Source organism: Delphinus delphis, chromosome 17 (assembly GCF_949987515.2).
Source record: "Delphinus delphis chromosome 17, mDelDel1.2, whole genome shotgun sequence".
Classification (NCBI taxonomy): Eukaryota; Metazoa; Chordata; class Mammalia; order Artiodactyla; family Delphinidae; genus Delphinus; species Delphinus delphis.
Genome location: NC_082699.1, coordinates 8,102,753 through 8,123,844, shown reverse-complemented (window position 1 = coordinate 8,123,844; position 21,092 = coordinate 8,102,753).

The following is a 21,092-nucleotide window of genomic DNA, read 5'->3' as shown; positions in this document are numbered from 1 at the left end:
GAGAGGCAGAAGCTGAGTCTTATTCAATTTTGTATGAGGTAGGCGTTCGTTAAAAAAAATCTGTTGAATTGAAGTAGGTGAAGAAAGAGTATCTTTGTCAAATAAATCAGTTACTATTGAAAAAAACAAATGCTTCATCTGGCCTATTCACTTGAAATTTTACTTTTACTTAGGCTACTTTCCCAAGAGTCACAAAGGTAGACAGAATACATAATGAACCCACTCCGCCATGCCCCAGCTTCAACAGTTACCAACATTTTGACGAGCTTGATTCTCATCTATGCACACCACCCATCCACTCTGGGGAAGGAGAGGGCTGAAGTATTTTAACACAAAGACATCATGTCACTTCCTCTGTAAATACCCGAGAATTCACCTCTAGCCGAGAGAGCCTTCGCTTCGCGAACAGAAGGGTGTGCAGGCAAAATTAAGAGTAGCTCTTCAGCTAATGTCCACGCCGTGGTCAGATTTCCCTGATTTTCTCCAGAAGGTCTGTATACACTTGGCTTGTTGAAATCAGGAGTCACGCTCAGCCCACAGATAACACTTGGTCACTGTGTTGACAGTTCTTACACCTCTTTGATTCCATCACAATCCCCTCTCTTCCCTCTTCTCTCTCTTGCGTGCCACTGATTTGTTAGAGAAACCAGGTCATCTGTCCTGCTCAGTGCCCCACATTCTGCATTTGTCTGATTGCTTCTTTGCGGTCATATAACTTATTTTCTGTCCCCCATATTTTCCTTGAAACTGGCAAGATTTGTGTTTGGAAAATGTAATCCAAGTTGCTGTGAGGAGAACTGATGGGAGGTGGGAGAGTGGACAGTGAAAGGCCACGCTGTCCCCCAGGCAGGAGAGAAGGGTTCCCTACATGACAGCGGTGGCACATAGCTCCAGGGGTGCGAGGACAAAGAAGTGGGATGATTCAAGAAAAACTTAGGAGATATGCTCAACCAGACTGCTGGCTAATCGGGAAGGAGGATGCTTCTTGACGCTCTGTGAAGAATCTGGGTCTCCCCATGAGACAAACGGAAAAGTCTGCTTCCCCTGGAAACATTTACATGTTTTCTGACAATCTCCTCACAATAATCATTTATGACAAATTTTAAGGGCATGCAAAGTTGTAGTATTATTGTTGGTATTAAATTTTATTGCTGTGGCTTTAAAATGTAGACAAAAATAATTCCTTAAGTAGCTGGAAATTGTAATGATACTCTTGGGAATAGATTTTATTGCTATGGATACTGTAAAGCACAAAGATAATAAATTTAAATTGTGGTATTAGTATTGGGAATATATTTTATTGCTCTGGCTAGAACACAAAGAAGCAGGACCCCGAACTTGCTTCTCCCCAGCAACAGGTTTATATGAAATGACGCTGGATCTGGTGTGTAGGGAGGATCAAAGGTCACCAGCATCACAGATCACGTGACAAGGTGATAAACCTGGGCTGATGGGAGAAGGTAGAGAGAGGCTTGTCTCTTACAGGTGGCCAGGGAGCTGGAGAGACACAGGCCCAGTGTCTCTGAGTAGGAGGTGCAGGTGGTCACATGGCCTGCGGGAGGGTCATCTGGGAGGAACTGCTGCAAATCCACCCCCACTGAGATGTCTTTGCATCCCACCCGCTAGCACACGCACTGCTTCACACGCTCCCGATTTGAGTCTAGTTTTGAAAACAAGCTCTACAGACCATTTGGGTTTGGGTATTGTATGGTCTTTCACGTCATGAACACTGCCCGCGGCTCCCTCCGTATCCATCTCAGTGGAGGGACCCCCATGCTCCTGGGCAGAAGCAGCCTAGAAGCTGCTGACTCTCCTCTCTCTCTCACCACGGCACATCATCAGCCACTAGCCCTGCTGATTCTGCCTCCCCAAGTATCTTTCACAGCAGTTGCTGTCTCTCCACCCCATCTCAGGCTGCCATCATTTCTCACAGCGTCTTTACTGTTTCGGATCCCGCACCTTGCAGCCCATCCTCCACGCTCATCATCATAATAACCACTTTCATTGAGCAGCAGTAATGTGCCGGGGACGGTGCTCAGCACCTTACATCCGCATCTCATCTGACCCTCACGACTTCCCGATGGTGGAGGGACATCTCTTTTTCATAAATGAGGAAACTCGGTTCAGAGGTTAAACATTAAAAGACATAATAGACAACGAAAATCACCAGGCATAAGCAGAAAATAAACATTAGTTTTTTGTTTCAAACATCTTTATTGGAGTATAATTGCTTTACAATGGTGTGTTAGTTTCTGCGTTATAACAAAGTGAATCAGCTATGTGTATACATATATCCCCATATCCCCTCCCTCTTGCGTCTCCCTCCCACTCTCCCTATCCCATCCCTCTAGGTGGTCACAAAGCACCGAGCTGATCTCCCTGTGCTATGCGGCTGCTTCCCACTAGCTATCTATTTTACATTTGGTAGTGTGTATATGTCCATGCCACTCTCTCACTTCGTCCCAGCTTACCCCTCCCCCTCCCCGTGTCCTCAAGTCCATTCTCTACGTCTGCAACTTTATTCCTGGTCTGCCCCTAGGTTCATCAGTACCATTTATTTTTTTTTAGATTCCATATATATGTGTTAGCATATGGTATTTGTTTTTCTCTTTCTGACTTACTTCACTCTGTACGACAGACTCTAGGTCCATTCCCTTCACTACAAATAACTCAATTTCGTTTCTTTTTATGCCCGAGTAATATTCCATTGTATATATGTGCCACATCTTCTTTATCCATTCATCTGTCAATGGATACTCACGTTGCTTCCATGTCCTGGCTATTGTAAATAGTGCTGCAGTGAGCATTGTAGTTCATGACTCTTTTTTTTTTTTTTTTTTTTTTTTTGTGGTACGCGGGCCTCTCACTGTTGTGGCCTCTCCCGTTGCGGAGCACAGGCTCTGGACGCGCAGGCTCAGCGGCCGTGGCTCACGGGCCCAGCCGCTCCGCGACATGTGGGATCTTCCCAGACCGGGGCATGAACCCATGTCCCCTGCATCGGCAGGCGGACTCTCAACCGCTGCGCCACCAGGGAAGCCCCATGACTCTTTTTTGAATTATGGTTTTCTCAGGGTATATGCCCAGTAGTGGGACTGCTGGGTCATATGGTAGTTCTATTTTTAGTTTTTTTTGTGTGTGTGTGGTACGCGGGCCTCTCACTGCTGTGGCCTCTCCCGTTGCGGAGCACAGGCTCCGGACGCGCAGGCTCAGCGGCCGTGGCTCACGGGCCCAGCCGCTCCGCGACATGTGGGATCTTCCCAGACCGGGGCATGAACCCATGTCCCCTGCATCGGCAGGCGGACTCTCAACCGCTGCGCCACCAGGGAAGCCCTATGTTTAGTTTTTTAAGGAACCTCCATACTGTTCTCCATAGTGGCTGTATCAATTCACATTCCCACCAACAGTGCAAGGGGGTTCCCTTTTCTCCACACCCTCTCCAGCATTTACTGTTTATAGATTTTTTGATGATGGCCATTCTGACCAGTGTGAGGCTTAGGTCCTTTTTTAATACTCCTATTGTCATTTCTTCCTTCCTCCCTTCCTTCCTTCTTTCTTTCCTTCCTTCCTTCTTCCCTCCCTCCCTCCTTCCCTCCCTTCCTTCAACAAATAAACCCCTTGGAATTAAACACAACAGCACTGCCAATTTCTCCAGACTCATCCATCAGCACAACCCTAAGTAAGGGTAGCACTCATTAACAAATTAACGTGTAGTTCTTGGAATGCCATTTGCTCTTATCTAGAATGTAATCCCTTTCCCTTTCATTATCTCAAGTCCTATTATCCTTCCATATTTGTTTTAGACATCATCACCAGGAAGGCTACTTTTTTTTTTTAATTGGAGTGTAGTTGCTTTACAATGTTGCGTTAGTTTCTGCTGTACAGCAAAGTGAATCAGCTATACGTATACATATATCCCCTCTTTTTTGGATTTCCTTCCCATTTAGGAGGAAGTCTACTTTTAAACTATGCATTTCCAAACACCATGAGCACACGCGTGTACACACACGGCTGGATCTCTGGCTTCCTCCTGGCTCCTACTGTACCCTGGGCATCTCCCTATCTTGGTGTTTATCGTACTACATTGTAACCATCCCCCTGGTCTTGGAAGCACTTCTGGACTGTAACCGGCCTGAGGGCAGGGACTGTGTCCTTTGTGTGTAAGCTCCCAGAATCGGCTGCCTGAATCCCAGTTCACAGTGAGCACTCAGTGACAGCTTGCTGAGTGAATACACAAGTAAACAAAAAGGATAAAATACAATGAATTCAACAGTGATTATTAGAACAATGAGACATAAGCCTCTTCAATCTCAAAGAAATTTCAGGTCATGCTTTATTTAGTTTGAGGAATTATATTTATACACTACATTTCAAATTCAATCCGCAGTTACTCACCTGTTCTCAAACACCCAGCAACACGCTACCTATAAACTCAAGGCAGACCAAAATTAATGGAGGATAAGCAGTCCTTTTCAGTGGCCTTCAGCGAGTGCATGGAAAAGATCACCATAGCAACCACACAAATAAATATTGGGAGTAATGTTTACCGTGTCACAGCAAACTTGGAACGCTACAATCAGTTAAAGAAATTAGGTTTAGTAAGTTTGAATGCTCTCAAATGCCGGAATCAGCCCAACTTCTGTGAGCTTCTTGTTTGGGAGAAAACTCCTAAATTCTCAAGTTACACGAAGCTCTGTGCTTTGCATTTGGTCGCCATTGAGGTCAGAAACTTGCAGAGTCAGAGTATGGAATCTGAGCATATGGAAAGTCCGAGAAGCCGACAGGAACCAGGCCTCTGACCAGCGCCGCTTCCTGCCTCCATTTCTGTTTCCATAGAAATGACCATTGGCTCAGCAAAAACAAGTTCAAGATTCTTCCACTTTGTTTTCCTTTCTTCTTCCTTTGAGATAACCCCTCAAAGTTGTGCTAATTAGAGAAAATGGGCTCGTGGATGAAATTTGAAATGTTTGAGAAGTTAAATATCCTCCTAGTAGCAAGAGCGTGTCTCTACTCTGTCTCACATGGGCCTGCTCCAGTGACAGTTACCCGCCCCCATCTGGGGAGGTGCTCACAACCTCTGGATCTACAATCATCTTTCCGGTCACTTCCAGCAGTTGGATAACCTTTATGACTGAACACGTTGCTGGGGATTCACGATGGTCCCTATCAAACTGAGATGAATGCATTCCCTAATGTCTGTTTTTATTACATTAGCCTGGGAAGATGAAATCAAAAGGACTACGTTCAACAAAAATGTCCTGTGTCGACAGTTCAATACTCTTTCTACAGGCCCTGGAGATTGCCCTGATTGTGTGCTGGATAAAGGCTAAACGTGCAGCTACCTGTTAGTCTGACAAGGCTGTTCTCAAGCCAGCAGGTTGCTTAGGCTTCTTCTTCTTCTTTTTTTTTTTTTTCACAGCAGCCCTCTAATTCCAACAAACCTACTGGATTAACAAAAACCTGAAAGTAAGATAGCACAAAATGCTATCCCTGCATGAGCTACTCTTCTACTTTGCAAACTACAATTACACCAGTTCAACCTAAATGGCCCCGAACATTATTTCATTAATTCAAGCCATTTCAGAACTGGTAAATATTCCCTCTTCTTGGATTTTCTGTTATTATTCGTTCTCAGCAGAGAATCACGAAGCAGGCAGAGGCCACAACGGAGAACGGCGCCAACGGCACAGTCAAGATGACAGGAAGTGAGGGGCTGGCACAGGAACGGGAGTGAGAGTTGACAAAGTCGATTCGGATAGAAAAAGAGAGAAAACGAACAGGGGGAAAGAGAGAGAGAGATCAAAGAGAGGCATATCAAGGAGGAACTCTCCAGGTGGGTAGATGGAGCTGAACGGGCTGGTCCAGGGCCCGCGGCTGGCGTGGGACAGTCACCTAGGAAACCGGGTCCAGCCCCGCTGAGCCCCACGGCCGCCGGGCATGTGCAGAACCTGAGCCGGCTTTCAAGACCCGCGTGCAAGACACCTTAGGGTCTGAGAGTCAAATCCTTTAAAGAGACTTCTTCCTGTGACAGAATCCTTGGACCAATACAGATGCAAGTGTTAGTTAATTTACAAGAGAAAAAAAAAATGTCTTAACATTCTTACTTGGTCCAAGATCTTCGTTCAGTAAAAGAGCCTTCCGAGCTGGGAAAGAGGATTTGGGGGAAGATCGTGGAGTTGGGCGCAGACAAACGACTTGTGTATTCTCAGCAGCTGTGTGCTGGGCAGGAAAGGAGGAGGACAGGGAAACAATATATCTCACTCGTGGATTCATTTCCATGGCAGCTGACGGTTAAGAGGAGGGATTTTGAAAAGAGAAGGACCTTGATTCCAATAGCAGCTTTGCTACTTACTAGATGTGATGGGGGGTAAGTTATTGAACTTCTACAAGCTACCATTTCCCCATCTATAAGAAGGAAATCCAAATAGCACCTACGTGAGAGTTTCTGTGAGAACTAAAGGTGCGGATAAGAGCTTAGGAAATTGCTGGGTACCTCTTTGACCTCAAAGGAAGGTTAGATAGTATTATTTGAAGCATAATAACATATGAGATGAATAGAACTAGATCTTAGGAGTCTATGAGAGTGAGGGAAAGGGGTTAAAGCCAATCTGAGGGTTTTAATTCTCATTAGCAAAACTGGGACATGAAGCTTCACGTTGGTGTGTAGCATCTTTCTAAGATCAGGTACTAGAAAAGGAAAGATATTCTAGAAAGAGGGAGGAGTCCACCTGCACCATCTGCACCATCAGTCCCTTCCTGCTGGTGAAGATGGCCGTTTGCACCTGTGAGGGAGAGAGGGAGGGAGGGAGGGAGGCACCCAGGAAGTGCTGGGAAGGGAAGGGGTCACAATGGAGGTGGGACTGAAACCAGTGGAGGTGGGGAAAGGATTGGCAGGGATGCAGGTCAAGCTGGAAGTTCTCCTTTCGGAACAACAAACATCTCCTGGAAAATGTCAGGTGCTAATCTCGGGGACAGCTCTGCCGGGAAGAAGGGCACCTGCCCACACGTCCTACGGGCAGACGTTTGGGGGAGCAGGGGGTCTTCCGTCATTGTTCGAGCTGAGCTGAATGGCCAGCTGGAGCTCTTGGGCGTTGCGCTAGCCTGGATTTCACACTGTTTGCACAATTACAGAACAACAGACAACAGAAAAGGTGCCAATTCTCTCTTCAAAGGCACATGAACACCCCTCGCTCCCGAGGCTGGTTGCAGCATGCAGACACCGCTGATTCCCGCATCCTTCCCCCTTTGGTACCTCATTCAGGGCCCAGAGCCCTCCCAAGGGGCATCTCCACACCCCCCTCTTTTGGATGGAGAAAGAGCTCCTTGCTGATGAGCATCTAGGACCCAGGCTCACACTGTGGTGGCAGCAGAGGCTTTTGCTGCCCTTTTTGCCCTCCTGGCTGCTGGGGAGGGAAGCCAGCTGCATCCCGAAAACAGTTCCACTCAGCAAACAATGCAGTGCCCCGACGAGTCATAATGAGGTCTGGTTCAAGTGCTGGCACGCACACAAAATATTAATTAAAATAACGTGCATGATAAATAATATTGGAATCCAAAGCATAGGACTCCTGGAAAGTCACAGTTGGCAATTACTTGAGCGCCTGCTAACACGTACTCAGAATTCCAGGGTTGCTTCCATGACAAAATCAGTCTTGGGGAGGTGACCTTGAGAGGTCGCCTTGTGTGGCATCCTCCTGTTCATAAACTGAACAATGTCTAAGCAACCCCCGAAGAAGAGTATCCATCCTGATTTTCAGGTGCTAAGGAAAGAAATTCCTCGAGAACTCAATAATTTAATTTCATAATAAATACTGGAGTACCAGCTAGGCTGAGGCTCTCTCTGCTTAGCACTGGGGATAAGGGGATGAGGGATGGGAGGGATCCGTGGTTCTGGTTTTCAAGAAGTAACTGGTTATTGGCAGATAGAAAGTCCTTCTATATGCCTCACCTAAATCTTTCATGCTGCTGTTAAAAACCCATTGCCACCTGTTTAATCCTTGACTGAGGACCCCACAGGATTCCAGTTCAAACGTTTCTAGAGCCTTTCTTAGCTACCAGGGACTTGGAGAGAGGGGTGACAACAGGTAAGTGTCCCTGGTACTTCTGCACTACTGAGGTTTCCCACCAGCTCCAACAAGTAAAGCAAATTGTGCACCATCTAATTTATCTAGACCCTTAAAAATGATTACCAAATGTATGGCCCTGGTTAGTACAGAAACCTAACTGGGAGAGGAAAAGACCCCATTATCTTAATTCCAAAAGCATTTTCTATTTGTGGCTCAGGCAACATTTCAGCATCTCATTAAACGTGTTTAATTTCATTCCCTCAACAGTGACCCACATACCACACCAGTGACCACAACTTCGGTGCCCCAGCCCCTAAATTCTATTAGTGTTCAGAAAGCCTCCTGCTTGCAACATAATGTTCAATCAGTGCAGAGAAATTAATTAAATTAAAATTATTTTTATTGTGATTTAATTAGCTCGATTTAATTACTTTGTTCACTGACTGAGCATTCTGTTGTTACAGGCAGATCCTCGCTTTCATTCGTGGCATGAATGTTCCCACAGAATTACACATTTTCTCTGTTCAGCCATTGGAGCAGGCCGGGGGAGTCTGCCAGAAACCCACGATTTATCACAATCAACATCATCACAAATTATAGGAAGCATCCAGCAATATAACTTCTAAATAAGTGTCTGAAAGCAGGTCACAGCGCCAGCCTCGGCTGTTAATCCATCATATTTCATAGTCGACCCGACAGCTTGTCCAATTAGCCACGCCTGCTGCCTCTCTGGGCGCCCGAGTGAGGGGTCCAGCTCCTGCACAGGCTGGCACCCCTAAAAAGGCCTGGCCGGCCCTCCTTGGCCTCCCCAGGCCCCAACTCCACGCTCACTGTGGCTGTTCAGGCTGCCCTTCCTGCTGCTTCTCCCTCTGAGCCTGAGCTTCACCGTCTGAAATTCAGTATTTCCTCTGATTGCAAAAGTAGGCAACAAACCACAGTGCCTAGCAATCCCTGGGACTGAGTCACCAGAGCACACCAGACACTTCCATGATTACATTACAGCTACTGTCGGTATCTTGGAACCCCTTACTTTCCTCACCACTTCAAAACAGCAGTGGGTATTCGACCCCCCAGTAGATCACACGTGAACTCAACCTTTCTCCCCTGCAGGCCAGTCCACGATGCCGTGTGTGATTCAAGCTGGACCACAGTGGCCGTCACAGTGGTGTTTTACAGAAATGAGATCAGCTCTAGCTTGGCTATATTTGAACTGTGTCATCTTGATTACTGTGCTCAAAGCTGTGCAGAGTTGTTTTCTTATGTTCTAACAACAGTGTGTCAATATATCTGGCTTTCTGCACTGTCTTACGTGTTTTATTTGATGATCTGAATCCATTCTCCTGAGAAGGGATTCTATACGCTTTGCTAGACTGCTCTAACAACAGAGGCCTAAGCTTTTTTTTGGTCTCTGTGTTAGTTTCCTGTGGCTACTGTAACAAATTACAATTTTGGTGGCTTCAAACAACAGAAATTTATTGTCCTATAGTTCTGGAGACTAGAAGTTCAACCTCAGTCTCACTGGGCAGAAATCAAGGTGTCCTGGGGCCATGCCCGCTCCAGAGGCTCCAGTGGAGAATCCTTGCCTTGCCTCTTCCAGCTTCTAGGGGCCACTAGCATTCTTTTGCTTGTGGCTGCATCACTGCAATCTTTGCCTCCATATTCACGTCGCTTTCTCCTCTTCTGTGTGTGCGATCTCCCTCTGCCTCTCTAAGTACAGTTTTGATGGCATTGAGGGCCCAACTGGATAATCCTGGAAACTCTCCCCATCTCAAGTTCTTTAACTGAGTCACATCTTCAAAGGCTCTTTTTCCAAATAAGGTAACATTTACAGGTTCCAGGGATTAGGTCCTGATATTTTGGGGGCCACAATTCAGTCTGCTATAGTCCCTACGCTTAATTCTTTATTGACCATACAATTCTGTCCTTGAGGAAGGGACACAAAATGATTTCAAAAATGTGACAAAATTGGTAGCAAGTTAAAACAGATGTCCCTGCAAAGCCCACTGCAATAATTAGATAAGAGTTCATGTGATGGTTAAAGAGACAGCAAGACTTTTTTTAAAAATTAAGTGTTTACCATGGCCCAGGAGAAGAAACAGGCCTGTTTCTTCACCTCCAGATGAAGAAAGTACAAGCTTTGCAAGCCTTGCTTCTAGAACGTGTGTGGTTCTTGGGCCCTGAGATCTCACGGGGCCCAGGTTGGCAGTTCTGCTTTTCCCTCCTCCACCTTGTCCTGCCCAGAGGGGGCTGTATTTGTGTGCTCTGCAAAGTGCTGAATGAGGAACTTATGCCACTGACCAGAAGTGAAAAAGGGCAGGGACTGTGTGTTTTTCAATTAAATAGAACAAGAGGAAGGAAGTGTTAACTTTGACGTGAGCTGTTCAGGCTACCGATGAGAACAAAATCCCTGCAGTCAGGTGCGCCAGCCCAGAGTTTATCCAAAAGGAGTTCTACAGCCGCCTCTTCTGAACATCATGAAAATGGTGCCTGGCAGATCCAGCAGCAGCCTGATCCCCTTCTCTGTCTCCCTGCCCCAGTTATGCCTCTTTAACTCATGTGATTTCATTCACAAAACCTGACCTCTCCAAGTGCCGGTTTCTTCAACCGGGCCTGATGTTCTACGTGGGCTCCTTAAAGGCAGGACTCACTCTTCATGCCCTGTGTGAAGCTTTGAGCACATGGCCTGGCACACAGAGGACCCTCAATCAATATCCACTTATCTGGGGCTTCCCTGGTGGCGCAGTGGTTGAGAATCTGCCTGCCAATGCAGGGGACATGGGTTCGAGCCCTGGTCTGGGAAGGTCCCACATGCCGCGGAGCAACTAGGCCCGTGAGCCACACTACTGAGCCTGTGCGTCTGGAGCTTGTGCTCCGCAACAAGAGAGGCCCGTGCACGGCGATGAAGAATGGCCCCCGCTCGCCGCAACTAGAGAAAGCCCTCGCACAGAAATGAAGACCCAACACAGCCAAAAATAAATAAATAAAATTTTTTAAAAAATGATTTACATTAAAAATATATATATATCCACTTATCTGAACCTGATGTCTGTCTTACCTGACTCACAGTCTCAAAGTCATGCCGGGCGCGCTGCCTCTGAGGATAATTCCAAAACTCTGCACAGACAGACGGCATCAGTATTGCTGCAGATGTCGTTGTTCTTGCACTGACTCACTTTGCAAGGTCCCTTCCAGCCACATGACACTTTCATCCCTCTTAAATTTAGCCTCACAGAATGAGCATCTGTCCTGGAAATGAGTAGAAAGAGGTCTCTGTTATACCCGTGCTCTTCAATTCAGAGGGCATGCGCTGTCAGTGGGAGACTGTGCACAGACCCTGGTGCCCATAGGCGGGCTGGAGAGACCTTTGAATTATCTAGTTCAACACCCTCCCTTTACAGCTAAGAAAGCTGACAGCTGTCTAATGTCACAAGGCTGGCTGGCAGCAAAGAACCCAGGGAGCTAGGACCCACTGCTACTGTCTTCTGGCCTGGTGTTTTCTCCACGCTATTACACTCCTTCTTTGACCCAAGGTCTTAGCTTGGCCTGGTAGAACTGGCCCAGCACACTACCTCACAGCTAAGTGCTCCAAACTATCAAAGGGTTGAGTATGTTACCGATTCCTCTCACACAGCCTGGGTTGTAAGAACCCATAAATAAAAACCATTGCAAGGTACTCAGAAAGTGTAGAATGTTTTGGTAGGACTCGATTTTGTAGTATATCATTTTGATTCCCTCTTCTTGTCTTCTCTGTGTTTTTGTTTTTCTTTAGTTATTTTCTTGGTGGTTACCTGGGGGGTTACAATTAACATCTTAAATTTATAACAACCTGGTTCGAATAATACCAACTTATTTTCCATAGTGTCAAACATTCCACACCTATACGTCTCCATCTCTCCCCCTTTATATTGTTATCGTCACAGATTACATCTTTGCACATTGTGTGCCCGTTAACATAGACTTATAATCATTGTTGTATGAATTTTCCTATTAAATCATATGGGAAAAAGAGAGAAGTTACAAATCATTACCAAAGTGCAGTATTATGCACTTTTAAATCCAGATACTAGATTTTATATTTAACTATGTAGCTATCTTTACCAATGTTCCTTATTTTTTCTTACGGGTGAGATTTACAGTCTACTGGCCTTTCATCTGAGCCTAAAGGACTCCTTTTAACATTTATTTTACAGCAAGTCTATTGCTAATGAACTCCCTTGGCTTTTGTTTATCTGGAAATGTCTTAATTTCTCCTTCAGTCTTGAAAGATAGTTTTGCCAGATATAGAATTCTTGACATTTTTTTTTCCTTCAGGCCTTTAAATATGTTATCCCATTGCCTTTGGCCTCTATGCTTTTCGAAGAGAAACCAGCTGTTAATCTTATTGAGGATCCCTTGAACATCGTGAGTTACTTCTCTCTTGCTGCTTTCAAAATCCTCTCTTTGTGAGTTTTGACAGTTTGACCATAATGTGTCTTGGTGTGAATCTCTTTGAGTTTATCCTGCATGGAGTTCATTGAGATTCCTGGACATGTATATTCATGTACTTCCAGATTTGGGAAGTTTCTGGCCATTACTTATTCAAAATTTTTTTCTTCCCCTTTCTCACTCTCTCCCCCTTCCTCTCTCTCTCCTACTTCTAGGACTCCTATAATGTGTACGTGAGTATGTTTGATGGTATCCCTCACATCCCTCATGCTCTTGTTCATTTTTCTTCACCCCTTTTTCTTTCTGTTCTTCAGACTGGATAATTCCAGTTGTCTTATCTTCGATTTATTGCCTGCTCAGATCTGACATTTAACCCCTCTAGTAAGTTTTTCATTTTGGTTATTATACTTTTCACCTCTGGAATTTTTTGGTTCCTTTTTATAATTTCTATCTCTTTGCTGGTATTCTCATACCAACAATGTTCATGTATTGTTTTCTTGATTTCCTTTAGTTCTTTGCCCATGGTTTCTTTTAGCCCACTGAACATATTTAACACAGATTTAACACCTCCGTCTAATAATTCCAATGTCTGGAATTCCTCAGGACTGATTTCTGTCAAACTCTTTTTTTCTTGTGAATGGGTCATGTTTTCCTGTTTCCTTGTATATTTTGTATTTTTGTTATTATTGTTGAGAACTGGATATTCTGAGAAGTGTGTTAACTCAACTCTAGAGATCTAGTTTTCCCACACCTCAGGGATTGCTGAATCTTGCTTGTTGAACTTTTCCAAACTATTTTAGCGACAGGTGTGTTCCTTGCTTTGTGTGGTCCCTCATGTTTCTGTTATCTCTGCAGCCAGATTTCCTTAAATGTCTGCCTCCCAGAAGAGCTGCAGGGGAGAAAAAAAAAATGGGTCCTGTCTCTTTAAATCCCCTCAAAAGCCGCTTCAACACGTGGAAGGGCTGACAGTTCCTGCCAGCTCAGTCACTGTTTTGGCGGATGGGTAGATTCCTGGAGATTTCTACTCTGCTTTCTCCCCATGAAGTCACCCAGTAGTGACTGACTGATTCTTATTTAGAAAAAAGAGAAAATAATTATTAATTTAAAATTCAAAGTACACGTTTTTTTCCAAACATGAAAAAACATTTCATAAAATGTGGGTCTTAACTTTCTCATGGTCTCTCAGAAGAGATTAAACAACCCAGTGATTTTTATCTGCCATCTTTAAGTCACATACATTCTAAAACTCACTTTAGGAGGCAGGCACGTATAAAACACGCTGGAAACATGATCTGAAAAAAAACTTAGACCTAGAAGAGTCTAGCAGGAGGGTCAGAATTGAGAGACCAAAGCGATGTTGCTAAATGAGGTACATCTTCCAGAGCATGAAGAAAGCTTGTTCTCAGGATCAAGGAAAGTTTAATCAAGAGAAATATTGACTCTGAGCCCAAAAAAGTCCCTGCCCTCCCTGTACTTATTGTATGCACTCTTAGCTCTTGGTCACCTGGTGTCTTGTGGCATCCCCATCTTGTGGTCCTATTTGGTCACTTAACTTGCATACCATTTAACTTCCACTGGAATAGGTGTCCTTTACTTCAGCATAATTAGATCTCTTTTGAGAACAAGAAGAATTTCTTAAACATTATGATTAAGCTGAAGAAGGAGAAGAAGGAGAGGGGTATAATAAAGGGTGTATTCCTTTCCTCGGGCTGCTGTAACAAATTACCACAAACTTGGTGGCTCAAAACAAAAACATTTGTTCTCTCACAGTTCTGGAGACCAGAAGTCCAAAGTCAAGGTGTCATTAGAACTGTGCTCCCTCCAAATACTCCAAATCCCTCCTTACCTTTTCTAGCTTCTGGTGGCTCCAGGCCCTTAACCTGTGGGGTCTGTACTAATCCTGGGCAATTACTGTCAGAATTGAACTGAATTGTTGAACACCCAGTTTTGGTGTTTAGAATTAGAGAATTTGTTGGTGTCAGAGAAAATACCCCACTAGGGTTAGGATTTGGATATATATTTTAGGGGTGCATAGTTCAACTCACTACGAAGAGGAAGGGAAAGAAGAAGCAGGATCCTTGTTTTCTCACAAAATCTAATAGTACTGAGCACATATTAATTAAATCTATGAATGTGTTATTTATGGAATCAACCTAAGAAGGCAAAGTACAGAGGTTAATGGATCTTCCTGCTAGGGATCTCTTTTGCCTTTAGTAAAACATGAGGTCTTTGTACAAACTTTATAAAAAAGATTGCAAGATTTTTTTCAGGACTTGCACCACCTGCTCACCAATCCTGAGTTTACACTGCAGGAAATATGAATCACAGGAAATATGAGGATAGGCAGGAAATATGAATTACATTTAATGAGAGCGAAATCTGTGAGTTGATCACTGGAATTGTCACTGCCCTTAGAGCTAAGGAAGCATGCAATGGTCTGAGGCCCAGATTAAGGCCCCTTTGGACCCCCTTCCTGGATTGTCCCCTGCAGTTTCTCACCATGAAAAAATAACTGATTAAATTCATGCCAAGGTCAGGTAGCCAACAAAAGGCATATCATTATTCTCAATCTTATGATTTTTACTTTCTTTCGTGTCATTTCTCTCCCTTTTCTAACATGACATTTTCTCTCTTTCTTTCCTTTTAAAAAAAAATAATAATAACAAACATTTGCTTTCACATGCAATTTCTCTTGCATCAATGCCACAAGGTAGGTGTCATTACTGCTCTTTTATAAAGAATGAAATGAGGCCCCAAAGAGGTAACGTGAGGTTACACAGACATTCAGTTGTGGAGCCGGCAATCAGCACTAAATCCCACTGTTTTTCCTCACTGTTTTTCCTCAGCTCTATCGTGTCTTCCTTTCTGCTATTTCCTTTTCTATTTCTATTTCCTTTTCTTCCTTTTTCCTTATTCCAAAGGCACTCACAGACCTAGGACATGCACCCACCCATTATTTTAAGAGCGATTGTTCTCAGCACTCTCAGTACCAAAACTACCCAGGGAGCTTTTATGAAAGCTGATGACTGACCCCATCCCAGGCCAATCAAATCATAACTTCTGGAGGTGTGGCCTGGACACCAGCATTTTGTCAAAGCCCTCCCCACCCCTGCCAGGTGATCTTAAAGTGCAAGGTTGAGAATAACATCTCAATGTATCAAGAGACAGACAAGATCTCTTCTTAACCCTAGAAAAGAAAATATTCACTCTTTCAAGCATAATCCAATCTTTGGAGCGCATCTCTGCAAACCTGGTTGACGAAAACCAAGAACAAACTGACCAATAAGACTTGCAGATGGCAATTTGAGCCAACATGCTTAATGCCCCCTCCCTTCCTAAATCCCACTAAAAGATCACAGAATTATGCTAAGCAGGGAGAAAAGTGTAAGACATTAATGTAAAATAAAGAAGAATGGGGCTTCCCTGGTGGGGCAGTGGTTAGGACTCCGCCTGCCAGTGCAGGGGACACGGGTTTGAGCCCTGGTCCGGGAAGATCCCACATGCCGCGGAGCAACTAAGTCCGTGCACCACAACTACTGAGCCTGCGTGCCACAACTACTGAAGCCCGCGCACCTAGAGCCCATGCTACGCAACAAGAGAAGCCACTGCAATGAGAAGCCCGGGCACTGCAACGAAGAGCAGCCCCCGCTCGCTGCAACTAGAGAAAACTCATGCACAGAAACGAAGATCCAACGCAGCCAAAAATAAATAAATAAAATTAATTAATTAATTTTAAAAAAAGAAGAAGAAGAATGGTATCAAGGGGCTAGAAACTTTGAAGAAGTTGGCATGATTTGGTGCAGGTGAAAATGTCGCACCAAATACTGACAAGCACTATTCAACACTGACAAAGAAAAGCCAGGTGGGAAGCAAGTGGATAAAATTCCCCCTCAAAGACCTGGGAAATTCTCAAACTTGATCTGGAAGCAGATGGGACTGTGGGACAGTTGGTGGGCAGAAAATGAGAGCAGTTTGGCAACAACACCAGTGCCTGACACAGAACTGCTGGCCGCCCAGGAGGCACCTGGGGAAGGAGGGACCCTCATCCACACCTCCAACACAAGAAGCTTCAAAGAAGCTGTTTGAAAAAGCAGTGACTTCCTGAGGCAAAGATGCCTTCTCAGTAGTTTGCTACCAAATAAATTTAAAATTCCCCCTTTGGGACTAAGAGAAAAAGAACCAGTACAATTGCTGACAAAACCATTTCAAATCTCCAAAATGAATAAATATAGATCTCCTTCCAAAGGGAAAAACAAATCAAAAAAATAGAATACAATAAAAATCACGGAGCATATGAAAAGAGAAAGAAGACATTTTTGAAGACTCAGAGCAAATGTTTATCTATGAAATAAACTTATTCCAAAGCAGGGGATAAGTTTAACACAATCTTTCATTTATATTTTCAACAATGTTGGAAGGACATTACGGAGAATAGCTATAAAGAGAAAACAATTGATAAATATTCCTATCAGTGAAAATCATGCTCACTAGAATTTTTCTTTCTTAAAAAAAATATTTATTTATTTTTGGCTGTGTTGGATCTTCATTGCTGCGTGCGGGCTTTCTCTAGCTGCGGCCAGCAGGGGCTACACTTCGTTGTGGTGTGCGGGCTTTTCACTGCAGTGGCCTCTCTTGTTGTGCAGCACGGGCTCTAGGTGCATGGGCTTCAGTAGTTGTGGCACGCAGGCTCAGTAGTTATGGCACGCATGCTCAGTAGTTGCGGCACACAGGCTTCATTGCTCCGTGGCATGTGGGATCTTCCTGGACCAGGGATTGAACCCATGTCCCCTGCATTGTCAGGCGGATTCTTAACCACTGCGCCACCAGGGAAGTCCCAAATTTTTCTTTTTTAATCAGCTTCAAGCTGGGTAGTTGTGAATTTTCCAAAGATGGCAAATCTCCCAACTCCCATATTCATTTGCAATGTGGACTTCTTCTTCCAGGAGGAGGAGTCTCTTTCTTCACATCCTTGAAGCGGTCATGGGTGGCAGACAGACTAAAACTTCCGAGCGGTAGAATGTGCGGGAAGCAATGCTGTGCCAGTGCTGGGCACAGCTCCCCACTGGCCTAGCAGCTTTTGCTTCTTGCCAGTTGGAAGTCATCAGTCACGTAAAAGGTACGACCGCCCTGAGACCACCACACTGTGAAAAGCCCAAGCCACAGAAAGGCCCTGGAGAGTGAGATGCCATGGTGGCGGGGCCGGGCCGCCATGCCACAGGTGTAGAAGCCAGCGTGTAAGTGGACCCTCCATCCACGCTGCGCCAGCCGAGGCCGCGTGACCAGAGACGCACCACCCAGCCGAGCTACTCCTCACCCTAAGTATCGCGAGGAAAATAAAATGGTTATTCCAAGCCACAAAGTTTTGAGGTAGTCGTGAAACGGCAACAGATAACAGATAACAGCAGAGGCAGCCAAGAGCAGCCCGCAGTGCCTTACAGAAACAGGTGGGTTTTGGAAAATAAAAAGACATGAACATTAGAGGACTCAGACAGACCCACAATCGTCTGTTTATCCAAATAACAAAGAGTTCCGGAGAGAAAGAACAGAGAAAATGGAGAGGAGGAAATCACCCATGAAGTAACTCAAGAGAATTTCCCCATATTGAAGGGCATGACCCCCACCAAGTCACGTTACCATGAGACATCACAGCAGGAGTGAGAAAAAGAAGATTCTGCAAGGAGAGGGAGAGAGGATTGAAAGAGAGATTGAGAGAAATGTCACGCACAAATGATAAGAAATTGAATGACTTAGAATTTCTCAAAAGCAACACAGAGAGCTAAAAGACAACGGTGCAATGCCTTCTAAAATGATCTCCATACTGGACTCATCTACCCAGACACACTATGAGTCACAGGTGTGTGTAGAAGGAAGACATTTTCAGACATATGAAAAATTAACCTCCTCCTACGGTTTTTCTTAGGAAACTGTGGGAGAGTGTGTTCCATAAAACAAAGGAATGAACCAAGGAGGAAGAAGGTATGAGGTGCAGGGCTCGGCTTCAACACAGTAGAACAATAAAGGGACTTCCCAGGCCGTTAGTGAAGGGGGACCTCCGAATGACAGTAGCCACTCCGCACAAGAGCTCGTCAGAGGACTCCCGGACAGACTCCCCCAGAAGAGTAAGACACAGGATGTCCTTTGTGAATGCTTATCTCAAGAGACATCTAAAACACTGGCATAGAATCAGGGATTGACAAATGCATGGAAAACCAAATAAATAAACAAACAAAACAATTACAATTCAGAGCAGCACCCTCAAGAGTCCCATATGTAATTTTACATTTTTTAGCAAAATCATATTAAAAAAAGAAAGAGCTGAAATTAATTTCAATAATATATTTTATTTAATCCAATTTATCCAAAACCTTATTTCAACATAAAATCAATATAAAATGATTGAGGTTTTTTTTAACATCTTTATTAGGGTATAATTGCTTTACAATGGTGTGTTAGTTTCTGCTTTATAACAAAGTGAATCAGTTATACATACACATATGTTCCCATATCTCTTCCCTCTTGCATCTCCCTCCCTCCCACCCTCCCTGTCCCACCCCTCCAGGCGGTCACAAAGCACCGAGCTGCTCTCCCTGTGCTATGCGGCTGCTTCCCACTAGCTATCTACCTTACGTTTGGTAGTGTATGTATGTCCATGCCTCTCTCTCGCTTTGTCACAGCTCACCCTTCCCCCTCCCCATATCCTCAAATCCGTTCTCCAGTAGGTCTGTGTCTTTATTCCTGTGTTACCCCTAAGTTCTTCATGACATTTTTTTTCTTAAATTCCATATATGTGTTAGCATACGGTATTTGTCTTTCTCTATTGAGATTTTTATATTCTTTTTCATATTAAATCTTTGAGGTCCAGTATGTATTTTACATTTATAGCTCATCTCAGTTTGCACACTGAAATTTCTCAGAAATACTTGATTTCGGCTGTATTTAGTTTTCATTAAATCTGCAGTTGAAAAAGTGATTCACATACCAAAAGTGCTCCATACATACTTAATTTTTTTCCAAAAGCCATCCGTTTTCAATTTAGATGTAAACGAATTAATAATTAAATAATAATAATTATTACTATTATAGCATTTTAATAATATTAAAAATTAATTCCTTGGTCACAGTAGCCACATTTCAAGCACTCAAAAGTTCCATGTGGCTAGTTGCTATTGTATTGGAGAGTTAAATCCAGAGTGATCAAAAAGTTACGTGGAAAAGGAAGAATCATTGTAGTTACGACATGGCTCAGCTTTGAGTAACATACTCTGAATATTCCTTTAATCAGAATCATAATATGAACTCCACTGGGAAGGTGGGGATGGGAAATGTTCATCGTGTCAAAGGAGGAAGAGGAAAGAAAGCTAAATCTCAAATGCCTGAAACTGAAAAATTAAGAAGAAGCAACATAATCCTACTGAATAGAAACACAGAAATAGATACAGAAGGACTCTCTCACCCTAGCTCCAAGTAACTGCCCCTGAGTAACGAGAAATGGAGCGGGAAGGGGCTTGGGACTCCTGGGGTCTTGTGTTTTGTGTTTTTTCTAACAAACCTCAGGGGACTGGCTGACTCTTTCAACTCATGCATATATGATTTTGATTTTTAAAAAGATCTTGAAAAATGATCTTGGGAAGGTGTGCGGAGTGAGAATTTTCTATGTGATGCTGCCAGTGTAGGACTGTCACTTTAAAATGTGCCCCTTTCTCATTGCTTTATGGAAGGAGAAAGCAGAGGAGGCAGCCCCTAGTATAGGAGGAAAATAAAGTGAAAGGGAGCTCAGGGGTGGCAGATGTATCCTCCTGGCCAAATCCCAAATCGCACTCTTACTCAAGTGCCCACGCCCAGAGCAGGCTCCTAAGAGGTTACACAGAACAGCAGAGTTTTCAGGGGGTGAGTGCTGCCCAGGCCACAGGGGAGGCATGCACTTTCTCCACATCTCAAACCTGCCCATCTGCGAGGCCTGGCAGCTCCAAGGGCAGCGCCAAGACCACCTCCCCGCCTCCAAGCCAAGCCCACCATCCTTCATGGCCCAGGACGGAGCTTCTTTCCACATTAATTTTTCCTGACTTCTACTGTCCTCACCAACAATCTTTTTCTGTTTTCTTTTCCAATCTCATGCAACTCATGTGGTATGTCTCACAGAGTTTGGGCCTTAATTATAAACTGTTTTGAATTGTACACTGTTAATTCCAAGCTGCATGAAAAGAACAAGGACAATCCCATATACTGCCGCAGGCCCCTCGGTACTCAGCATATAGTATCGGTTTAAAGAGTGTTTGATGATTGATTGTTAAGGATATTATATATGCATTCATGCATTTCTACAGTAGCTCTTATCACAGAAACGATGGTATTAGATAGGTAGGTGGATGGATGAGAGAGAGAGAATTTTTATGCATAGGAACCAGGTACAGTGTTCAGTTCATTGTTTCTTCATTTCATGGCACATTATTATAATTAGTCAATAAAAAACCCCCTCCCTTCTTTAATTTTATTTCGATTTTTTCCCTGTATCCTTGACCCCATGACCTGCTTCCTTCCTCTCTCCCCACCCGAGAGACACCCATCTAAAGTGTTAGGAATTTGCCCTTGGAAACATACGTATCT